Source organism: Mus caroli, chromosome 11 (assembly GCF_900094665.2).
Source record: "Mus caroli chromosome 11, CAROLI_EIJ_v1.1, whole genome shotgun sequence".
In the NCBI taxonomy this organism is placed as follows: Eukaryota; Metazoa; Chordata; class Mammalia; order Rodentia; family Muridae; genus Mus; species Mus caroli.
Genome location: NC_034580.1, coordinates 105,624,452 through 105,633,258, shown reverse-complemented (window position 1 = coordinate 105,633,258; position 8,807 = coordinate 105,624,452).

The following is an 8,807-nucleotide window of genomic DNA, read 5'->3' as shown; positions in this document are numbered from 1 at the left end:
AGGAAAAGAGAGATTTACACATTAAACAAAAGTGATGCAGGAAGGAACAAAAACTGATCTTTTGCTGTAGATGTCAAGTGCACAGGGCATCGGTGGGCTAGGATTCAAACAGAGCCACAAAGCTAAGCTTGGAATTTTTGCTACCAGCTTCCTGTGTCTGGCTTTCTTGCTGGACTGCTTTGTATTGGAGTGCACACATGAATGCAGTTTCTGTGTGACTTTGCCCTTCTCCCTGAGCTTCCTAACTTCCTTCTACTGTCTCCTTCTCAAAGTAGATACAATTACTTCAGTTGTGTGAACCACAGAGTCATTTGTCATCTATGTTTTTTTTTTTTCATTTTTATGGGTCAAACACTGGACTTTATTTTGATTTGACTTTTATTTTGATTTCTCTCTACTTCAAAAGTAGCTCAAAGTTCTTTGCATAAAACTCATAGAAATACTGATAACCCAAAACCATATAAAATAAAACTTTGATTGTTCACAAATTCTACCACCCAAAGAAATCGCTGTTAATGCTGTTATGCATTTATTTATAGAACCAGTAGCTAAGTGCTACTCACCCTTGACCATACTATACCTGACATATGTCCACTCAAAACTCGAAGTTACAACTTTATTTAGAAACAAAAGACTTGTAAAAAATCGAAAATCATCCTGCTAAAGATCTCAAAATGACATAATTCAGGATTATCTGTTAAGCCCTAAACCTAATGACCAAAATTCTTATAAGCGAAAGGGAGAAGAATTTGGAGGATAAAAGGCACATGAAGATAGAATCTGGGGTTTGGAGTAGTTTTTGCAAAAAGCCAAAGAATGTCTGAAGCATTTCAGAGCTGGAAGGGGCAAGGACAGACTCTCCCCTCAAGCTGTCAGAGGAAGCAATGGTTCTGGTTTCGATTGCTGGTGTCCAGGAGTATAAGACAAATAATCCCTGTTGCTACAGCAGCCAGCAGCTTTATGGAGTAGTATTACGACTAAGGTCATGCATGTGTGCCACAGATGTTTACTGAATGATGAACCAGTCAAATGCCAGACTTTACACAGAAATGCACATAAAGATACGTTTGAATAGGCCATAACATAACTGTTTTATATTAACACATTGCTATCTAGCAAAATAACCATGTGTGGAGCTAGAGAGACGGCTTAGTGGTCAGGAACACAGCCTGCTCTTGCAGAAGACTCAGGTTCAACTCCCAGCACCCACATGGTGCCTCACAACCATCTGTAACCCCAATGGCTCTGCCGAACTTCATGGGCTCCTGCACACATGCGGTGGTATGCAGACATACATGTAGACATACACAGAAAATAAAATAACTACTTAAAAATAAATAAATAAGTGCACGTCCATGGCAAACAATCAATACAGATCTGCCACGTACATAAACCACTATTTTACTTAAGTAGGTCTTTGGGGTTTTTTCTTTTCTTTTATAAGGATTTTAAATTTTATTTTTATTATTATTTTTTTGTGTGGGTTTGTGTGAATGGGTGCTTTGGCTGCATGTGTGTCTCTGCATAGTTCAGGCTCTGTCTTCCCATCTCATCTACAGAATAACATGGTTTGCTCTCGGGAAAGTGTCTGTACCAACCAGGGCTTAGTTGCCCAGTGGCGTGTCCACTGTCTACATTTTAGCCTTTGGCTGGGTGTGAGGAAATCTCCCCAGTCCATTTTTGCCACCTGTTCTCTCTGCTGCCTCTCATCACTCTCGCTACTTAACTGATTTCTCTGCTAAAATTTTCCTTTGAAATAATCTGGTGAGCTTTCTGAGTACAAACTGGACATTATCAAATATCAACTCCATTCTCCCCAAACATAACCAATGTCATTATTTTTAATTTTTCAATGAAAATATACGGGGAAAATGATCCCTTGTATGCTGCTTTCATCTCATTTTCCTTGGTTGTTGGAAAGACAGAAGAGATGCTGAAGAGACAGCACCTTGAAATAGTTAATTCTAGGAAAGAGAATGTGATATGAGGGACAGGAGCGGGGGAAGGAAGGGAGACCCCATTGCTGTTATAAAATACTGTGTAACTCCAATCGTCTACAAGGATTAAATATTATCTGTAGAGTAAAAGATACGCATGTCTGGAAATGAGCTACTTCTGCCTACTGTGACCGCTCGCTGCTGCTGTCATCAGAGCTGTTCCCTTTTGCTGGGGTGTGAGTGTGCTCATCAGAGTTCTACTGAGGAGGAGGGGCCCTGAAGAAGCTGCTGGGGTCATAGGGATCCCACCTCATGAATGAATTAATGTTCTTGAGAGGCTGGGTGGTAGACATGCATTTTTGGCAACCTACATTTAATACGGGCTCCACCTCTCCTCTAACCCACCTCCCAGCAGAGGGAGTGGAAGAGAAAAGTTAGTAGGATGTGGGGGAAGCGGACCTGTTCAGCAAGAGTTCCTTCGGAGTGAGCTTGACCTTCGGCAGCGGTTCAGTCTCATAGCAAACGCCAAATACGACTCCGTAGCTGCAGAGCGGTTCTCTAGGCAGACAGACACCAGGCACGAACCAGCAGCTACAGTTCAGTCCTGAAGAAACCTCAAGGAAGAAGCCATAAGCTGCCCACAGGAACCTCACAAGCCGTTCTTGAGTGAGTTTCTCTAAATGGCAGCATTATCACAAGTTGAAATTAACAACACTATGTAAGGCGAACCAATACATGAATGTTGTTAGGAAAGACTACCAAGTAGAGCTAAGCAATGCTCAGTGCTTGTCCCCCTGTGTCTGTGGGGTCAGATTTATTCTCCTTCATCAAGAGTCCTCTCATGTGTCTGCTATGTCCAAACATCCTTTCACCTGTGTCTGCTTCAGGAAAACATTCTTTCCCGTGTGTGCTCCAGCAAAACATCATTTGACGTAACTGGCTTTCCAAACAAACCAGAAGTTTCCACTTCACTGAGTTAATTCTTCCAGGCCTGGATCGGGTCTCACAGTACTGGATTAGTCACAGTTGGCATCCTCAGCTAACTCTGAGTCCACTATTACCATGTGACCTCTTCTATTTCCTTCTAGTACCATACCAGTAGTTGATCAGGTGTGTCCACTGACAGTAGGCAGACCCATGAACTAAAATACACCTCTGGTTTTTTTTAATGACATTCTTGGCCCCTGTTGTTTTGGTTTAGCAACACAAAATACACTAAGCCACCTTTCTCAGCAGATCTGACTAAATGGCTTTAAAATGGCTCATCCAGCAAGAGACACCACAGGCTCCAGTGATGGTCTCTGTCTCATCCCTCGGCAACCCCAAAACAGAATGGAATCTCAGCATCTGTCAGTGTTCTGAGATGAGGACCATGGGGTTTTATAAGCAGCATGTCTCAGGGAAGCATATTGTTAAGTTGTAGCCCAGGTCCAGAGTTTGGTTCATGGTGTGGTCTCCATATATCCACGAATGGATAAAGGGAAAGTATAGGCACCATTGAGTCCATTTACAAATGAGGCATAGTCGAACCCAGAGAGGAAGAGGCACGGATAATTCATCCCAGACATGGGCTATGGTCATCTGTCTGTTCCTAAACTGACAAATAGCTTTTGATCTTTCATTCTTTCTTCCAAATTGAAAATAAAACCACCACTGAGAGAGTTGAGATGGTCAGCTGATTTTTTTAAAAATATTTTTTAAAGTATGAGAATTAGTGGGGAAGAGGGTGCTTTTAACCCCAGGCCTTGAGAATTGGATGGATCTCTGTGAATTTAAGGGCAGCATAGTCTATACTGTGAACTACATAGTGAGGCTCTGCCTCAAAAATCAAAAATAAATAGATGAGATATGAGAGTTAGGATGACGTCATTACTTTGATCCCAGTTACTCTTAATAATCTGAATCATGGTTTGACAGAACCCAATTAACTTAATATAGCCAATTGCACAATTTACTATAATAAATGGCATGCTGTCACATCACACATAGATGAAGTCCTTCTGGGAAAGAAGGCTCCTTTAATTCCACAGCCAATTAAGAAGGTGCTGTTGAGTCGCACTGCGTAAGGAGTGGAATGAAAATGGCGAGGGGTGGGAGCAAAGAAGATTATCCTAAGTGGGACTGGGACAGGCATGGGAGCAAAGAGGATCATCCTACATGTGACTGGGACAGGACTGGAGTAGAAATAGATGGTGGGAGAATACACAGGAGCAGAAGGAGGGAGGGAGGGAGGAAAAAGAGGCCACAGACACTTTGTGCAGACAAACTGTATCAAAGGTGTTTAGAAATGTCACGGGGCAGGTACCGTGGCTCAGTGGATAAAAGTACTTGTTGCCAAGCCTGCCAACCTGAGTTCGAGCCTCTGGGCTCACGTGTGGCTCATTCCACGTGACTCCTCTTCCACTTGTTGCCCTCTGGCCCCCACACAAGCGCACATCAAATAAATAAATAAGTGAATAAATAAATAAACAAATAAACAAATGCCCTTATAAAATGTGTGGCCTACCTCAGTAATATAATTATCGGAAGTTATTTTGTGAAAGCCATTATTAATTGTCCAAGTTCTTTGGAGTTGTGTCTATTTATTTTAGCTGTGTTGACTCTCTAGGCTCAACTTTGAGCCAGAATAGCTGTTCCCATTACGTGGATTGAATGTGCTGTTTAAGTAGGACAGGGAGACACAGCTGTTGGTCACCTAGCATCTGAAGCTCACCTAACCTGTGCATGGGTGCAGCTCAGAATTATCAGGGCTAGAAACAACTTAATACACAGGGGTCTGTGGGTATCTTCCCATTCTGAAATATAAATATAATTGGTTTAGGTCCAAAGTGTTCCAGCTCTCAGTTTCCCCCTCTGTTGTGTCTCCTCAGGGAATGGAGCGAATGTTTGACTTTTATTAACCTTGTTTCTCCCTTACTGTTAAAACCCACCACTATTGAAGCTATCCATTCAGTGAACAAAAATGGGGTAAATATTTGAGAAGGCAGGGGTGTTTTGCCTGGCTGAAATGTTACACGATGTTCATAAGCATCCCAAACATCACATGGCATCTCATAAAATGTACACCTTTGTGGTTTTATGTGCCCATTAAAAACTAAATCAGCTGGAGATGATGGCATACTCTTTTAATCCCAGCATTCAAGAGTCAGAGAGGCCAGTGGATCTCTGTAAGTCTGAAACCGAGACAAGTCAAGATTACTTAGTGAGAGCCTATCTCAAAAAGAAAATTAATTTAGTTTTTTAAAATAAACTAAAAGAACCCAGGATATAATATGAAATAAGGCAAGCTTGTTTTGAATTTTTGAGTCAGTGTCTCAGGTTCCCAAGTCAGCCTCAAGCTTGCTACATAGCCCCAAAGACAGCCTTGAACTCCTGATCCCCTGGTCTCCCCCTGAGGAGTGTTAGGGTCACATGCATGTGCCACCATGCCCAGCTTTGTGCAGTTCTGACTATTTAACCCAGGGACCCGAGTGTGCTAGGCTGGAACTCTCCCAACACAGCTACATCCCCCACCCAAAGTCAAGCTTCTAAATGAAACAAGATCAATATTCAGTCAAATGCGGAGAGCAACGTGGGCAGTAGCCGCGGATAGCCATGGGGCTTGTCGGACTTCAGCAGGCTTTAACAATCCCTGTCTCTCCCTTCAACCCCACAGGGACCTTCACTGCTGAATTTGCTGCTTACTGTGGACTGCTCTGTTCAGATTCAAATGTCAAGGCCAAAATCCCCTAAGGGGAAGGTGATTGAAGATGAAGCACTTGGGTGGGGCAGTAATAGAGACTTGAGGATGGAGCTCTGACTCCGACAACTGTGGTTAATGAATTGTAGGAGGGTGAAAGACCAGAGCAGACACACACACACACACACACACACACACACACCCATAATGTGCAGGTATAATGAAAAGATATCCTCTGAGGACCCAGAAGAGTCCTCACAAGACTCCAGATCTGACAACACCTTCATCTTGGACTTGTGAGAAATCTGCACTGTGGAAGCCAGCCAGTCAACGATAGATAGACTTGTTAAACTCACCCAAACAAAGACAGCGCTCATCCTCCTTGTCCATATTTTCTTATAATTTTACTGCATATGAATTTATGTATTAATATCAAGAATTACTTTTCCAATTTAAAAACTTATTTAAGTAGTTAAATCCCATCCCTCTCATACGCAGCAGCACATCATGAGTCTTTGTATCTTCATGCAGCCTGAGGATGCATCAACACTGAAAATATAGAGGTCTGTTCCTCTACCCTAAGGGCTCTTTCCCAATGCATAGCAGTACCACATTTATTAGCTTATCCTCCTGTAGATGAATACTTACTTTTTATTTTACTTCTTTGCTACTATAAGCCAGACTACAGAAAAAAACAAAAAAACAAAAAAACATTTCTTTCGGGTGGAACACTTGCAGCCTTTTTGAAAATTCCTTTTTGGTTTTGACCTATAGCTACTTGATTAATACAACTGTACTGGTTTTATCTTGTTACTGTGATTTTTTTTTTAACAAAAGCAACTTAAGGATGAAAAGGATGGTTTGGCTTATACTGCCAGGTCACACGGTACATCACTGAGAAAATTCAGGGCAGGAATTCAAGGCAGGAACCTGGGGGCAAGGACTCTTGGAGTAGTGCTTGCTGGCTTGCTGTCTGGTTTATGGTTAGGAGAACTAACTATCAGAGCTTACCTCTCACTTGTTTATACAGCCCAGTGCCACCTACCTAGGAAATGGTGTCACCCACAGTGGGCTGGACCTCCCTACATCAATTAACAATGAAGAAAATCCCTCACACACATGGCCACAAAGCAACTTATAAAGACAATTATTCAACTGAGATTCTTTTTAAGTGATTCTGGGATCTGTCAAGTTGACAACACTAACTGGGAAAATGACCAGTAATGTTGACTTCATTTTCTAAATGTGTGTCTGTTGTTTTTAAACATGTGAATTCCTATGACCATCAGGATATAGAACAGTTCCATCACCCACTTACCTAACACCACTCCTTTATAGTTCAACCTTTGTCACCCATTGCCTAGCAACCAACAACCCACATTAATAATGGCAATGCTATAGTTTTTGTTTGTTCATTTGTTAGTTTCATTTCTTGGACTTCATGTAACTGTAGCCTAAAACAGCATACAATCTTTTGAGACTGGACTCTCTCACTCAGCAGAATGTCTTTCAGATCTACCCTGCCACTGTGTCTCAATGTGATGTCCCTTCATCTTACTAAGTTCCGGGGGTGGGGGGGTTCTTGTTGTAGAGTCCACGCCATCCCCCTGCTCTGCCACAGAAATACTGATTCTTGGGGTTATGTGTTGGTGTCTATTTTAGTTTACATGTATACAAGCAAACATGCATATGTATGTATGTGCTCATGTGGAAGCCAGAGGACAGCCTCCCGTGTCACCTCTAGGGATGCATAGCATCTGACTCCTTTGAGACAGGATATCTCACTGGCCTGGAGTCACTTGCCTGTGAAATTCAAAGATCTTCATGCCTTTTTCCACAACACTAGATTACAAGAGATACTATGACACCTGACCTTATTCTTAGATTTATTTTAATTAATTTACTTATTTCAGCAATCCCCCACAAACATACTCACAATCCAAGCCAGTAGAGACAACCCCTCATTAAGACCCTCCTCCCAGATGACTCCTGGCTGTGTCAAGTGGACAGGGGACGCCAACCACTGCGCCACGTGTTTTAAAGAGCTTAAGGAAAGAATTATCTATCAGCTCTACCCAGATATTTGCTATTTCTCTGCTCTTCCTCCGCTCCTGATGATCCAGGCTTCCTTCTGGAAACATTTATCTTCAAAAAACTTCCCTTAACATTTGCAAGAGCTAAATTCTCTTCACTGTTTTTTTGGTTTTTTTTTTTTTTTCAATCTGAGAACGGCCTTATTTCATCTTCACTCCTGAAAGAAATTAATGCTGGAAGGGAACTTTGAAATTGTCTTGCTCAAAATGCTCATTTGCATGTGAAGCAAAGCCCAGAGGCATTAAATAACATAACCCATGCCATCTTGAGAGTTAATGGCTGAGCCAAGACCACGGGCTAACTCCCTCACTCCCAAGCCTGTAGTCTTTGCCTCTACATAATGTCCTGACTTGCTATTTCAATTATTTGCCTGGTACTGGGAATAAATGTATGCAAAATCGACTCTTACTTGTTTATTAGGAAAAATGTAAAAGTATCTCTTTTTTTTTTTTAGAACTGAAGAGGGCTTTAGAGATCATGGGCTTCAATGTTCCATAATTTTTAATGTGGAAAATGGAGCCCAGAGAAGGTAATGCAGTTCCCCTAAAGAAATTGTTATTAATGAGAGACACGACTTTCTATAGAGAAATCACAGGACATGCCCCACCATTTGTAAAGAGCGGGCTAAAGCTGTTTTGCCATTTGCGTTCCCAAGCAGTAGTAATGGCTTGTGCTGAGCCAACACACTTTCTTAGGCCCCTTAGGACTTCCTAATTACAATTGCAATGAGCAGCATTCGACTGTGCAGCCTAGCTGGACATCTGGGATCCGATCTATGCCACTGTAGCACTGTCCTCCTAGCCAGTGATTCCCAGACTTCATTGTATGTCTGATTCTTACAATCTGTTAAAATAGGCTGGGCCTCCCAATGGAGGAGCTGGAGAAAGTACCCAAGGAGCTGAAGGGATCCGCAACCCTATGGGTGGAACAACATTATTAACTAACCAGTACTCCGGAGCTCTTGACTCTAGCTGCTTATGTATCAAACGATGGCCTAATCGGCCATCACTGGAAAGAGAGGCCCATTGGACATGCAAACTTTATATGCCCCAGTACAGGGGAACGCCAGGGCCAAAAAAATGGGAATGGGTGGGTAG